The 16705-nt window shown below is 41.1% G+C and overlaps 1 protein-coding gene across 3 annotated transcripts in view; it reads left to right on the top strand.

The window, feature by feature from the left end:
• The window catches only part of DCLK1 (doublecortin like kinase 1), a 243734-nt gene that overhangs the window by 15117 nt on the left and 211912 nt on the right, over positions 1-16705 (top strand). The window lies entirely within an intron of this gene.

Here is a 16705-nt window from a genome sequence, read left to right on the forward strand (position 1 = left end):
GTGAGATTTTGAGAGGCTTCTTGTTTAATTCGGGGATGAAGGGACAAGGAAAAATTTTACACTTTAATCCTACTTCTTTTTTGTCTTTCACTTTATTTGTAATTTATCTGCGGACATGTATTAATTATAGCAAAACTGGAGAAGCAGTTAACCTGATGAAGGGCAAAACTAATTTCAGCATGACCTGAATTGATTTGGAGCAATGGTGACTCTAGAGAAATACAGCAGATACTTGCACTTACAAATGTAACCTGTTAAACTGAAGGTGTAAAATGTGGGCAGAGACACGAGTGAGTGGTCTCCCTGAGAAGCTGCTAGAGGCTAAGATATTCTAGTGTATTATAACTCTCTTACAGATTTCTGTGAATCTTTGAGCCTAGCTGTCAGCAGAAATATGGCTGCGAAATATGCGTGATACAGGTAAATACTGTCAGCCTGATCCAGTGGTGAGCCCAATGTGTCTGCAGTTGCTGGGGTTAATGTGCGGGCATAGCTCTGAAGACAATTACAGCACTACCCTCTGATCTGAGAGATGGCTGGTTCGTGGACAAGCTGCTTATTCAGAGCACTGGTTCAAATCAGGGCCAAGTCTGGATTGACCAGAAGTCCCTTCCATCTGCCGTTGTATGTCAGTAACCTCTGACACCAGTCACAGACAGTTGTTCAGTTCCTGGTTACTGCATGCATGCTTTTCATGTCCCCATTACTGTGGTTTCATTGGGAACTTGGACCTGGGGCATAAGTGTGCACATGGAGTTCATATTGCTTGCAGCAAAGGTAAAGTGTGTGTCTGGGGAATCTCTGTTCCTGTCCTTACCTTGCTTTGTGCTCCAGGGAGCAGCAAGGCGAGTAAATTTGAGGAGGGATTGGCATTTTACTGCAGAGATGAAGGGTGGTTTCTGCTATGACCTTGGCAGGAGATTTTGAGTGAATATTCCAGTTCTCAGCATCTCTCCTGTAAAATCTCTCAGTAAAAAGGATGCATCAACTGGGTTGTACTGGAAGGTTCTCTGGGCTACGTAAGTAAACCTGTGGTTTAGTTATGAAGAAACGCAGCATGGAAGGGTGTCGATGTGACCTGTTGTTTCCTGTGCTCACTTATTTTTTGGTGACGTGGTTGTCACGTGTTCCAAAGTCCCCTATATGGTTGAGCTTAAAATGAAATAACGCCTTTACACCTGTTTTGGAGCACTAATTACTGGCAAAAATATTACTGGCTTATTACTGGGCAGGAAGGGAAGATGAGGTTTTCCTGACCCACATGTTGTCAAAGTTGGATTCTTTGTCAAGTCCTGGGATTTGAGATGAGTTTCAATCAGTAGAATGCTGGGGCATTTGTTATCCACGTCACAGCCTGAAACCCAGCCTGAAGCTCGCAGCCTGAAACCTTTTTGTCTAAAGGCTCTCCAGGGAGATGGGTGTCTGGGCACTTACTCCCTCCTTCCCTTTTTGTTCAGCTGAAGTTGCATAGCTGTCTGCCCTATGGGTAAGGGAAGGATCTGGAGGAAAGTGCGTGTGCCCTACTGGGATAAGGGAGACTTGTCTCTGAGCGTGCAAAGCGACTCTGCTGGCAGAAAGGGAAATCGATGATCTGTGCTCGGGGAAGCCATTGATTTCCTGCGCCGCCAGGCGATTGCTGCTCCGTTTCTCTCTGCCAAAAGCCTGATCTCCCAGATGGTGTTGGGGCCACGGTGATGGATTTCTTTATTGCTAAACTCAAGCTGTGAATGATTACTGGGAGGAAATCCGTGGTAAATCCAGAATTTTTCCAGTAGCGTTCACAGTCGGGAACTTCTCCTGCGGCTCTTGTTGGAGCCAGGAAGGTTCTGGAAGACCCTGGGTTGAGTGCTTAAATCTAACAAATCTGTGATTAAATCTTTCATCGCTAACTTAAAAAGCAATAAAATCTTAAAGCTCTGAGCAAGAAAATAATTTACTGAAAGGATAAGAGGGTAAAGCCTTCCTAGGATTATTTATTGAGAACATAACCTGGAAGACAAGCTATTCTGTATCATCTTCTCTTGGGAGTTTTTTTGGGGCCAACACAGGAATTGCCCATCCATGGCAAAAAGTGCCACGAGTCCCATATATCGTCAGTGCAGGTTAGCCCTGAGGTGTGCATACAGTTGTTGGGTACTAGCATAAGATGCCTCAGACCCCTCAGAAGAAAGTTGTAGGGGTCAGAGTCTTAACTGCTACCCAAGTTGGGCAGTTGTCCTGTACTGACGCTAATTTGAGTAATTGAGTAAGAAAGTTGTTTATGTACCTTGGTAGGAAGAAAGTTCTGTGCCATCCAGCTGTTTTCCCCATCTTAGAGCCTCCAAACCTTCTTGATTTTGGAGAATTACTCACTTTCGTTACACTTCATGTCTTGTTGGTGTTCCTGAGAATGGCAGAGCTTGATCAACAAGGTGTGCTGCGGTAACCCTTTCCATGTTTAATACTGAAGTAGCAGGGGGAGGAAAAAAACAACCTTAACTGATCTTGTCTCACTGGGTCAGTGGCAGTTCAGGGTCTGAAACTTGATGTTTTCCAGTATTAGGTAGAAGTTTGCTTTGGACTTCATGCATTTAATCTAGTATTGTTTAATATATATATATATATATATATATAAATTAAATTAAAAAGCGATGGTTAATCATTTATTTGCATTTCCTTATAGCGCAGGTCAGACTCTGTATTTTGACTTCAAGGTTTCTGAGCCTTTTAGAAAGAAATTTAATTTGCACAAAAGGGGCACAAGATACAACTGTCATCTGATCATGTAGGACATTGGTGGCCAGCCTTTAGCACATCCTCTCAGATGAATTATTAATGGTTCCTCAGAGAAGGATGGGTTTCATACTGTCTAGAATAGCACATGCACGTTTTCATGGACATACTTAAAACTATCCAGGTGAAGGTCTAGAAGTTTTCTCCTTATCAGCTTTGCTGTGTAAGGAAAACCAAAATAGAATGAGTAGGTTCAATGGCTGCCTGTAGGAATTCAGATCATGAGACTACTCTTACTGGATTATATTTTAGATTAAAAGGCAGTTTAAGTGCATTAAGTCAACACTTAAAATGCCTTTTAATATTCTCATGTACTTGTGCAAGGAACAAACACTTTCTTCTAGCTAAAATGTGCCTTGCTTTCACATGATTGTATCATGACAGTTTGGTTTTTAATCTTCCCTTAGCAGAAGATACCATTTTTAGTTTAATGTGCATTAAGATACAGTTTTGTAAAAAGGAAGCATGTTGGGACAATGCAGGTGTCAACGATACAAGCTGCCCTTGGAGATAGAGCCACGCTGCTGTGTTGCAAGCTCAGTTCTCTGGTGTCTGTATAATGATGCACTTCTAGAACAAAACCGAGGAATAAAATGGGAGAATATTAATGAAGGTCAAACATAATTGCCATTTGAAATTGTGCCTTTTTTTGAGTGTTGTAGTGTGTGTATTTGTATGAGGTATTTGCAGTCTGAGTATTTAGCCTAAGACTGGTGTTTGGACAAAAGCGCTCTATCACCTTGTACATCCCCCATTTGCTTTTAGAAGAACAAACATCTGCACTGCAGTGGGACCTGCTTATTTGAACAGGTGGTTAGTGTAGCTTAACTACATGCAGTTATGCAAATTATTTGTCAGCTTGTTTATTATGCAGTGGATTTGACTCCAGACAGACAAGTGGTCAGTGGCAGAAACACCAGAATAAAAATCACGATGTGATTAATTTTTATTTTGGAATATGTTCTTTCAAATAGGATTAATTTTACAAATATGAAATACATCTACTGGAACTTGAGGACGTACTTCGTAGAAGTGTGTGAGAAGCATAGTGTGAAATGGGAAGCGAGTCCCTTAATAGCCTTGTTACAAGCCATTAAATAGTTTATGTAAAGAATTGTGACTTGAAGAAAAGGGAGAATTACATTGCTGGAATGCTTGAAGCTTCCTCATGGAGTATAATGTGTTGGTTTTGTTTTTTATTTGAACCCTGCTGGAAGAGTGAGTCATTAAGTTTGGAAACCATTTCCTTTAGAGTTCTGTCTGCAAAGGCACCTATATTTTAGTTTTTAAAGAAGAATTAGCACTGATGCTTTAAGAAAATGAACTCTCGAGAAAAAGAAAACAACTGTTTGCATCTACACCTAAGCTAAGCACGCCCTTTTTTATTGTTTTTTTTCTTAACAAGTGGAAAATGTTTGGTAATCATGCCTGCGTTACACTAAATTCTTGGCCAAATTGTCCTGGATACAGAGAAGCAAGGTAGGTATCAGGCATGGAAAAATGTTCTCTACTTCACGTTTGGGTACCTTATTTTTCAGAACCATCTAGACAAAACGAGCATTAAAGAAAATAATACTTAAGTGTAGCAAGTGACTTGTTTTATATGTGCTCTAATTCTAATTCACATCAGCATTTGTAATCAGTTCCATTCCTGTTACAGAATAGGCATTTAATCTTAAGGGTGACAGGTTGTGCATGTTATTTTTACTTATTCTTCAGTTGTAGTTACAATTCACTTGAGATGCATGCAATGTGAAATTACTCCTGCATTGAAAGATGTGGACAACAAGTGCTGTTTTATCTGCTGTATGACCCCTCTTGAGCACAGTAACTGCAACCTGTGGCTTTTACTGGAGGCATCGCAGCTCCCTGCCAGCCGCAGGCACGGGGCGGTGTTGATTGACTGGAGAACCATGCTGAGTTCTCTGTGAGGTGTAGCTGTGCAGATACTGATTACTTGGAGAAGAATATTAAGAAAGATGGCTTTTGCAGATCACACAAACATTTTAGCAGGGAAGCAACACCAGGGAAACTTGTCTGTATGTTTTTGAAGTGGTACTTTGGTATTGTACCGCCACCTGGCATGTTCCAGGTGTGGAGCTGAAACCCAGTGTGCTTACTCAGTACAACCTGCTCCTTCACATGTGTTTATACGAGAATCCCTGTATACCCTGGAAAATACCTAAGCTGCCTAACCTTAGATGTGACATTTAGGGCACTATGAGGGAGATGCTGATGGACTATCATGAGAGATGCTTTCCAAGAGCAAAGAGCGTCTCTCAAGCTTTGATTGCAACTCATTTTCCCTCCTTCCTGCCTGCAGTGTACTTAATCAACAACTTTTTTCCTTCTCAGGAAGATTAGTCATTCCTGGCTTTGGCCTTTTGAAACTGAGTTTTTGGGAAAGGACAAGAACGACGGCTATTTCTTCCTCAACGCTAGGGAAAGAGGCCCGCAGATGCTTCTTGCAGACTTGATAGACTGAAAAATTAAAGCAAAAATCAGTGATGAAAATCACCTATCTCAGCAGGTGGTGGTAACCTCCGGGGGTCTTGTAAGATTCCCGTGATACCTATTGAGAAAGGTAGAGTTGCTTTGTAAAATGGACTTTAATAAGAAAGAATCAAAATCTGGTTCAAAATATTCCAAAGACATGGAATGGATAAACAATTTGCTGGCAACTGAAGTTAATCCTGGTGTTAAAGGAGAGCTGTTACAGGTCCTTGAGCCCTCGTGACTCTGAGCAGGCTGTTTTGATGTCCCATTACGACATTGACTAACAGTTTTAATTGTTATCCAGATAAAACCTTCTGTAAAGGAGTGAACAGAAGCACATTCCTAACTGAAAACAGTGCGTGCGTTCATTTGTCTAGTTTTGGTTCCTGTTAAACTGAGACTGACAACTGTGTTGCTCAGTCTCTAAAAGCCCTCTCACAGTGGAAGTTTCCAGGGTTGCTGACTGGCATCCCGTATGAATTGTAGGCTTACTCTGAAAATTAGGAGAAAATTCCATCTTCCACAGCCTTTAGGTTGGCTTTCATGCCATGCAGGAGAGAAACTCTTACTAAATGAAGAAGACTGAAAGCTTGCATGTCTGCTTCAGTATGCTTTAAACATCACAGAAGTTGACCTTACTGTCCTATAAAGGCATCCAGCTATTAGAGAGTTTGTACTTTGGTACGAAGGAGATAATCCAGTAACCCAAAGTTCTGAATGACTAGACAAAGTGTCCTTTTTCTACACATCTGGACTTTGCTTCCTTTCTTTTAGTGTGCAAAACAACTGAGAAGAGCTTCTTATCAAGTTAAATTCTGATGTGTGTCTTGCAGACTGGTGAGGGGTAGGGGAAAAGCAAACAGAAGCTATCTCCAACTGTATGTTTTTGATGGTGGTGGTTTCGTGTGTGTGCGTGTGTGTTTCATGTTTATTTTTGTTGTTCTTTGTTTTGGGGTTTTGCTTTTTTCTTTGTTTTAGTGAAAGAAGATGTTGAAAAGCACTTAACATTTCTCTGAGTATTTTGTGACAGGAGTGAGTTTATTGGTGGTGACCAAAAAGTTTCTACTGCCCAGTAACGTGCAGTCCTTAGGAACAGTTTTGTGTTCTGTCAGCAGCTGAAATCTTTCTGGTAATGCTTTGAAATAGTGGTCTTCCTAAACTTTGTTCTGCTCACCAGTCCCGTTAGGATGCTGTATTTCATGACGTTCACTGAATGAGCTGAACTCGGTGGTTTGAAGACTTTACAGTGTGTGTTTTCCAAATGTTGTGTTCACTGGAATGGCTTTATTTTTGCTCCCTGTGGTGGCTGTTGTTAGCAGTGTTTTTTCATTGGTGTAGATAAGTGTGGCGCTTTCTTTTTCTTTCTCTGTAGTGGTAGGATGTAGTAAGACTGTAAAAAGGGGTAACATCTTGGATATATTGGGTTCTTTCATTTCCTTCTGAAACAAGTTGTTACAAGAGGATCGAGAAATTTCAGTCTCTTAATTGCATTTTAAGAAGCATCAAAAGAACGTTTTTTTTTTTTTTTTTTTTTTTTTTTTGTAGCACCTGTTTCTTTCCACAGAAATTGACTTGTCCTATAGGAGAAATTTTAATACTCTATTCAGCTAATTAGTATCTAGGTATTTGCTTGTTAGTCTAGGCATTTTAGAGTAATTCTGATTGTCAGGTCTTTCCTTTTTGCACCAATACTTGGAAAATCTTGGCAGTCTGTCTTTTGACAACGTTGAATTACGAAAACTTAAGGCTGATAACTCTTTGCAGTCATACTCAAGTTTGAACAGCTACCTAAGGCTTTGTACAAATGCATCTTTGTTTACTTATTTCTTTCCATTTACATTTCTCTTCACCATTTCGCCAAGCTGTTGTGTAAAAGGAAATTCTGCAGATGATCACTTTGTAAATGGTGTAATTGATACTGGCAAAACAATCTTAGAATTATGGATGGTGCAAGGAATGGCAGTGACAGATGGCCCAACTTTGTGCCTTGTTTTTCTAGTTGAGCTTTTCACTTCAGAAACTGGGTTCATAAACTTGTCAGCTGTGAAGCATCTTATTTTCAATATTTTCCAGCTTCTTAAGCCATGCACTTTGCTGTCTCCTATAGCAAGTGGGAAGAGACACAAATCTCTTCAGATACTCCACATATTTATTTGGAATTGCTTCGTACAGTTCTTTTTTGTGTACAGAGTGAGTCCTGGGCACTGACTGACCTCTCAGGTGCTCATCGGATTAAAGAAGATGAATCCAGACCTCTCCTAAACAAACCTGCAGTGTATAGAAGTTTGAGATACAGTTCTGTTTTGTTCTCTTTATTTGTGTCTGAGGATTCTGGGGTGAATTTTAGTAGAAGTGGGACTGAGACTTAAAGTTTTCATCCCTGAACATCCTTTAAGTACTATCAAATCAGTGAAGGACAATGTATTCTTCCTTTTTCTACCTCCGGTCCCCTTTAAGCTTGAAACCAATTTGTTCAATCTCGTAGGAAGTATTGCAGTAATCTCTTCTGAATCTATGTCCCTGCTACTGTGTGCCAGTTCATGGGGGCAGAATGTCCAGACTCAATCAGATTTAGGAACTAATACAATTACCAGTAGGTTAAAATATTTCCATTGTACTGAACGCAGACAGTAGTTCTCTGAAGAGGGCTTAAGCTTCTATAAATAAGTTAGCCTCCTTTGAGACTGTTTTCCTGTCATGGGTTAATGGTATGTAACAGGAATTGAAAGGTGTGTACCACGTGTAGTTTGTTCTCAACTTCTCGTGAAAACTTTCCATTGCTTTTCTCCCCTCATAAACTTTAGAAGTAGGTCAGAACACCTGCTTCAAGGAGGCATTTGGCTTGAGAATGCTGCTGAGGAGGGAATCAAGATTCTTCAATAGGATTGAAGATTGAACTCTTGAAGTTGCAGATGGAAGAGCAAGAAGTCTTTGGGGACTTGAGGCATGCAGTGCAGAGTTACGGTACTTCACACGTAGATAAAAATGAGAACAGCTGGGTTTGGAATTATCAGAGATAAGTAAGCTCAACTTTAGAAAGCAAGACAGAACATTGTAGTATGCTCCTAGCGGAACCAGCAAAGCATTATAGGGCTTTGAAGTCAGGGTTGCAGTTTATTGAAAATAAAGCTCAAGTAGTTGGGGCTGATTGCCTCTCCTGCATCAGTTGTTCTGGTCTGGTGGATTTGGTTTCCATTAGATGTTGGATCTCAGAAACTTCTTTTATGTAAAACTTGGAGCTTTAATGGCTTAAAACTGTAAGAGAAATTTGCTCACTGAGTGGAGAGTGAAATCTGAGTTTGAACTGGTTTTAAGTATCTTTTTGGCTTGGTTTAAGCCATGATTTTTCTTAGAGCTGCCAGACGGTAGGGGAAGATGGGGTGCATCTTGTGGAATAGCTGAGGTAGGATGCCTTAGATATAAGCTTCTTCCCCTCTTCTTAAACTATAAATGAGTGTGCTGACTTTCTAAACAGAAGAATGTTTGCTGTTTAAAATACTTCACCTGCCTTCCCTTGCAGCCAGGTTACGTTTCTGTTTTGCATTAATTTGAATGGCAGACTGCAGCTGCTGCTATATAGCATGCGTCCAAAAGCTAAACCTTTTGATACTTCCTGTATTCTAGTTGTCCTTGAATTATCCTCCTGGATCATGTTGCCTGTCTTGATTTCTTATCTGCCTCTGAATCATTTTTTTCTGAGGGTTTTCTCCTTCATTTTCTTTGAGATTTTAATTGCTCGTTTATATACTTCCTGTGTATTTCAGTATTATCTCTTCTTTTGTTTCTATTTAGAACTCCTCTTGATGTGAAATCTAGTAAATTCTGTCAAATAGCAGTTCCTTTGTATTTTTTTTTTTTTTTTTTTAGTGTGTGATAAATGGTCTCCTGAATCCAACACTTAGATGCTGTAATCCATCTCTTTGGTTCTGTTTGTACATCTTATGTTCGTACAATCTGCTGTTTCTACCTGTATGAAATCATTGCTTGGATCTTATACCCTTATCTTACTAACAACCTGAGTCATAGCTAATGCAATATATAGTGGTACACTTATGTGCACTTGGGAGAGGAAATAGCTGAGAAGGAGGTGAGTACAACATGCACGTGTGGTGGGAAATGGTCCTGGCACACTGGACACTGATAATGCGGAATGCTCTGTTCACATGAGAATGAATTTGTGCATGCAACAATTCTGTCTTAAAAATTAAAAGGTTAAAATACAGAAGCTCATGATTATGAAAAAGTCCATATATGACATTGTTGATTCTGATATAATTAATTTTTTTGTGCACTTCTTGCTGTAGCTACATGAACAGGGTCAGTGCAGCAGTGGGAGCATGATGGTGGTAGTAAAGATTACACTCAAGAAGTTGGGTCTGGGGTAAGTGCACCTGGAGTACAAAAAAGCACTCTTTCCTGTTCTGTTGTTTTACTCAGGTGGTAAATGTTGCCATCTGAAATGGTAGTACACTTCCATTAAAACTACCTTCTCTGCACCAGTGCATTCAGTTTCCTAAATATTCCTGAAAAAAGAGAAAGCTTATAAGATTTTAGGAAAAAAAAATGTTTAGACGTTTCAGTTTCTAAACCAGAACATATCTGTTCTGGGGCAGGTTGAGGAGCATTTCAAATACTCTGGAGGAATCTATTTTAAATAGAGTATGATCTTGATGAATTGGGAACAAGGAGTGCAATCAGTGTGAAATTTAATAAGGCAAAAATCAAGTAGTTAATATAGGAAAGAATAATCAAATGGCCTATCAGAAATGGAGGAACAGAAACCAGATGAGAGTGCAGTAAGCATGGTATGTGAAGGTTTTTAACAAAAGAAATGCTGAACATGCATGGCATTGCTATGACACGATGGAAAAATGCAGGTATGTAGGGAAATGGGACCTTAAAATTAAGGAGTGTTTAGAGTTGTTCTGTTGATAAGGATTTTTGTGAATGCAGTTGCTGAGATCTATCTGCTTTGTACATCAGACATAGGAAAGCTAAAATCTGTGCACCTTAGTTACGTGAAGACCATTATGCTACTATTAGCATTGATTGTTCCCGGCATGGTGAGCAAAGACTGAGGGGCACAGAGTATCGAAGTGGGTGAAACAGTCTGAGAATCAGGAAAATTGGCACTTGGACTTTCTGGCTTAAATTTAGAAATGAAATCTTAAGACAAGCATTCGGTAGCATGGACGTGCCAGCCATCTTGGTCAGTTCCCACTGGGGCTCAGTTAACACAGGACCAAAAAGAAAGAAAACCTTTTATAGCTGTGCATATGTGTTACAGCAATTAATGAAATGGCTGATATTTTCAGTTGAAATATTTGTCAAAATGGAATGCATTTGCCAAATAACTTCTGGCTTTCGATAAAAAGCTATTCACTTGAATGTCTTTTTTTTTTTTTTTTTTTTTTTTTTTAAATTCAGACAGCTTTATTAAGACACGAGCAAGAAGTAATGCCATGCAGCTCAACATCAATTTTAAAACAATTAGTAGGTTTTGAAATTGGGACCAAGGGAGCAAGTAGATGAAGATGTATTGGAGTCATTATAGATTAATAGTATCTGTAGGAATAACACCTTCTTGAAAAACGTTTTCAGCCCGAATTATATTGCTGCTTTATTTAAGCCTATTTTAGCAGTACGTAAATGTGGAGTCCTAGCATCTAGCTGACGATTTTTTATTCTCCGGTCGTTTGGGAGATGAGGGATGTAAGGACAATAAAAGGAGGAGACTTTTCCTTTCTCTGTCAGTGGCACTTCAGGGGAATAGCTTTTAAATGTGGCATCCCTGTAAAAATGAACCCAACCTACCTGCAGGTGGAGGAGGGCTGTCCTAGAAAAGGAGATGAAGCTCTGGTTTCTCTTGTGCTGAGTCCAAGTGAATGCCAGACATCTCTCACAGCGTACAGTAGGAACTGCTCTCCTAAATGTTACAGAAGGAGGGGGAGAGGAATAATTGAACGTCATATGGTTCCTCTGTAGGAAGAGAAAAGCTTTAACAGCACTTCCTCTCTTACAAGCAAATAATCAGGAGGGTTACTGAAGTAAGAAGCTCATGATCTGCAAAATGAGTTATATGGGGGCTGTACTGATGGAAGCTTTTCACCAGTGCCTCCAGTAGCTCTTCCAACCAGTTCCTCCCCTAGGTAGGGGAAGCTCTCCCTTGCCCTTTAGTTTCAAACTGAGTCATTTTATCCTGCTGCTGCACTGAAACAGGAATGTTACGAAGTTATGCAGTCATCAGACTGTGTGAATGTATATTTGTATATATAATATACATGTGCATGTATGTGTGTATATAAATATATATATTTAACATTTCCAAGCAGCATGTCATGACTGAACATCATCCTGCAATTCTGATGTGACAGGCAGCCTTCCAGCTCCAGAGTTTCTCCCTAAAAAGAACCTAGATGGAGTGTGGTTTTACTTTTCTCTATCCCAAATCAGTAGTAGTGTGTTTGTTTCTCTGTTCTGAGGGAACAAAGGCTCACTGACAATGTGTGACCAGCTCCTGGGAAAGTAGATGCGCCTCCATTTGCAAGATGTAACAAGTAATTTACAGTCTTCCACTATCTACACAATTTATGATGTATCCAAGTATTTATGCTAGATTTATGAGGGTCTGAAAAAAAATGTCAGTTGTAGACAATTCTCAAGAGTTAAGTTGGCAAAGCCTTAGCTGAAGCTAAATGAAGGCTTTTCTAACAGCAACAACAAAAAATTACCCGACGAAGGGCTTAGTAGCCTGACTTTGATTTGTTCAGTGATGGAACCATAATATGGATTTTTCTTCCTTTCAGTTAGCTCTTTTCTGTATGACTTTGAAATCCTTTTCTGTAGGCTTCATATCCTCAATCTTCCTTTCTCAGAATAGATATAAGTGCCATGAATAATAGCATTCTGAGTCAACTAGCTAATGCTAACAGGTTTGTAGTGTTATGACACAGCCAGTAATGAACTAAATTAACCAAGGTTGTGGGTTTTTCTGTATTTTTTCTTTCCTTCCTCTCTCTTGTAGCGCTCTCATTCATAAGACTTCAAACTCTCTGGAGACTCTCTTCTTTTGTCCAGGCTAAAGCTATTTACCAACATGGCACAACAGCTGGGCAAACTGTACTTCTAGTTTCTCCCTTCTTATGAGTAGTAAAGGAAACTGTAGTAAAGGTTGGGGAGGAGGCAAACGTTACTAGGAAGTTAGGGGGATTATTCTATTATTACTCCATCACATTTATATGCAAACGGTCTGCCACTTGCTTCAAAATATTTGTAAAAATCTTCTCAGGCTATGGAAAAGTTTATCATTAATGGAATCGTTTTAATGGTGCTGCTTTTGATCTGTTGAAGTTTGCTGCTTTTATATTAAAAAATAAAAAATGCAGAAGTCACTTTCAGAGGTGTTGGGGGAAATGTTTGTTGCTTGCGTGTCAGAATGCCCAAAGATGCTTCATCCAAGGAATATTTTAGGATTAGCCATGAAGGAACTGTTAAAAAATAAGCACTAACATGCATAATCTAATTTCAATGTACATCTTTAGCTACCTTGTTCCAATGAGTTGATAGTTGGATGGCAAATTGGAGTTAGTTTTCCTCTTGAGGCTGAATACCTCTGGGTAAACTGAAATCTTGCAAACAGTAAAGAATGAATTTGTTGCTCAATGTTTTGGAAGTGTCTTTAAAGTATAATGCTGTCAGAGATAGCCAGATGGTGGAGATTTCTTGTCTGACTTCCTGAGATCATGGGAAGTTGAACAAGATTTGCGAATAAACCTGGTTTTCAGCAGAGCGGAATTGTGACTGCCTGGTGCAGAGTGTGTCTTCACCTGTTCCTGAAAATGGGAGATGTGCAATGATGCACTTTGGTGAAGTGACAGAACAGCTGATGTGCTAATAAAAACTACTTGCACTTGGGCATACAGTCCGTAAGGAGGCAAGAATGTGTGCCACCCACCTTTTTTGGCTAAGGTGACAACAGCTCTAATTCTTCTAAGGCATCCAAATACTTGAAGTATATAAACAGTTCCGAGGTAGAAATAGAGGAAAAAAATACCCAGCTATCACACATCTGGTCTGCATTCACAGATCTTCTGTTGTCTGGTGTGCAGTTAACAGGAGTCAAATTCTTAACGTCGTCTTCTGTATCCCTAGGTATCCCTACTATATCCCTGTACTCATAAGCATATCTCAAGGTTTTAGATCCCAAAGGCTAACTCAAAAGTTATTTATTGTAGTTTTGTTGGATCTCTGCAGTAGAGAGAACTTCGCAGACAATATTTGGTATGCCAACCCTTGAAGCTGTAGGGGATAAATCTATAAACACTGCTTACGTTTTAAACTCTCTGGAGAAGGTGTATGGAGTAGCATTTCTCTGGAGGGTAGGGTGAGAGTCTGGTGGGAAATAAGCTGTTGGTATGTAACGTAAAGCACTGGAGAAATTTCTCACAAGCACCCTATGGTTCAGAAATTATTTCACTAGTGATGGAATTTGTACAGATTTTTTTGTTGATGTACATAGATAAGGCGTTAAGCTAAGAGAACTTGGAACATGGAAGTGAGGCAACAACACTGAATTATGCTGGAGGAAGTTTAGACTGGATATCAGGAAGAATTTCTTTGTGGAAAGGGTGGTTAGGCATTGGAACAGGCTGCCCAGGGAGGTGGGGAAATCCCCATCCCTGGGGGCATTTAAGAGATAGGTGGGCATGGTGCTTGGGGACAGGGCTTAGCAGGGGACTTAGTGTTAGGTGAATCGTTGGGTTTGATGACCTTGAAGGTCTTTTCATGATTGCTTAACTGGGATGTGTATATATTTATATATGTACTTTTTTTCCTTTTCACAGTAACTGTTTGATACATAGTTTCTCTGGAGCAGCTGCTTTCCTTCAGCTTCAGTGAGTTTTACACACCTGACAATCCTGGTGATGATCACCAAATTTCAGTGAGAATACCAGTTTTCACAGCTCATTGAGCAGCTGTGGATGAACACATTTGTAGGACTAATCTTGCTGATTTGTAGAAAGCCTCAAGAGCAGAGCAGAAATTACATATTCTTTTAAACTTACTGATTTGTTCAGTTTCAGTTTGGTTTCCCTAGGAAATAAAGCCAGAAATGATTTATTTTAGTCCTTGTCAAACACATTTGGAACCTATTGGTCTACTAAAGTCTAACCTGAAAGAGCAGCTGAAATTTAGGAGTGGCTTCAATGACTCCGTGGGATTTTATGGCTCAGGTTGACACCCTCAGTGCTGCGAGCTCCCTGTTCCTTCTGCAGAGGTAAGGCAGGCAGAAATCCTCGCTCCGATACACTATTTGGCAGTAGCCAGCTGCTGATACAGCACAGAAGGTACCGACCGGCCAGTCAGTACCCAAATAATTACCAGCTAACCATAACCCGCGGAAGTGTTGAGGAGGATTGGAAGGGAGCTGGGGTTGATGTGGCACGAGGAGAGCACATGCTGTGCTGTCAGCAGGGTGCCTGCATCTACCCTTCTGCCGCTGCGCACAGATGTACCCAGGTGCTCTCTTCCTCCTCTATTGAGTATGTTACACTGAGTAGTTACGTGGCCTGGCTGGGCAGTTGAATGTGTTAGTTGTCTCTTTGAAGACAGTGTGTTCTTTGGTTTGGCTTCATTTCTTGGGAAACACAGCGCATTCTTTTTCGCCTCATTCACCGGTTAAAAAAAAAAAATAAAAAATTTCCATGCATGTGCTCTCCCCATACGGACATACACAAAACATAAACGTAGCTGAAATGCTCCCAGGAGATGATTGTCCCAGGTGTCTCTTTATCTACTGAAGAAGGTAAAATACTTTCTCCTAATACTAATGAATAAGAAGTGTGAATGAACATCCTTTCCTCAGGTGGGCTCTGGTGCTCACCTTGTGGGTACTTGTTTTACCCAGCCAGCACATGTCCCGGGCACAGCCCCAGCCAGTCGTTCCCTGCCTTTGCCCCTCAGCCTTCCTCTTCCCTAAAGGAGAAACTTCTGGCTGAAATGGGAAGGGGTCGTTATCATCTGTGCTGTAAGTCTTCAGGTGTATTTGCCAACGGGAACCACAAGGAGCAAGGGGCTTCTTGCGTATTAACAAGACCTGTCAGTGACTCCAATTTTACTACAATTCAGAGCTTTCCATGATTTTTTTTTTTTAACAACGGGAGTTCTGTAGGGAGTGACACAGGGTGTACCCACCCTATTTCGGTTTGCCTTCTCAGTTGCTTTGTTTCGGAGTTTTTATAAATTCGTCGTTGCCGTTTCCATGGCAGCTCGATGGTCTGCAGCGGTTGCCAAGGAGCCGCTCCTGCCTCACAAAGGACAGGGACACGGCTGCCCGCTGGTGACTTCATTCCTGGCGCTACGAGGGGAAGGCGTAAGCGTGGTATGCTTTCCAGTATGGTCTCCATATTGAATGCTAGTAGGAATTTTTTCTTCCTATTTTTAAGTGTAATTAAGGTGTTTGCTTCCCTTTTTAATTCAGCCATCACAAACCTCCTGTTATACGAAGCTGCGGGACTCCTGTGGTCCTGCAATAGATGCACGAGGTGTAAGAGTTACATACACATAATGCAGTGGAAAACGCATGTTTCGGGGACAGTGTAACCCACTATACAATAAGTTGTGTGATTCTCTGGCTTAAATTGTAAAAATGTGTTTTTTTAAGATAACAAATTGCCAAATATGTGATCACAGAATCACAGAATTTCTAGGTTGGAAGAGACCTCAAGGTCATCGAGTCCAACCTCTAACCTAACGCTAGCAGTCCCCACTAAACCATATCCCTAAGCTCTACATCTAAACGTCTTTTGAAGACTTCCAGGGATGGTGACTCCACCACTTCCCTGGGCAGCCTGTTCCAGTGCCTCACAACCCTTTCAGTGAAGAAGTTCTTCCTAACATCTAGCCTAAAACTCCCCTGGCTCAACTTAAACCCATTCCCCCTCGTCCTGTCACCAGGCACGTGGGAGAACAGGCCAACCCCCACCTCGCTACAGCCTCCCTTGAGGTACCTATAAAGAGCGATAAGGTCGCCCCTGAGCCTCCTCTTCTCCAGGCTGAACAAGCCCAGCTCCCTCAGCCGCTCCTCGTAGGACTTGTTCTCCAGGCCCCTCACCAGCTTCGTCGCCCTTCTCTGCACCCGCTCAAGCACCTCGATGTCCTTCTTGTAGCGAGGGGCCCAAAACTGAACACAGTACTCGAGGTGCGGCCTCACCAGAGCTGAGTACAGGGGGACGATCACCTCCCTAGCCCTGCTGGTCACGCTGTTCCTGATACAAGCCAGGATGCCGTTGGCCTTCTTGGCCACCTGAGCACACTGCTGGCTCATATTCAGCCGACTATCCACCATCACTCCCAGGTCCTTCTCTGCCTGGCAGCTTTCCAACCATTCCTCTCCCAGTCTGTAGCTCTGCTTGGGGTTATTGCGTCCCAGGTGCAG

This window comes from Aythya fuligula, chromosome 1, assembly GCF_009819795.1.
Source record: "Aythya fuligula isolate bAytFul2 chromosome 1, bAytFul2.pri, whole genome shotgun sequence".
Lineage (NCBI taxonomy): Eukaryota > Metazoa > Chordata > Aves > Anseriformes > Anatidae > Aythya > Aythya fuligula.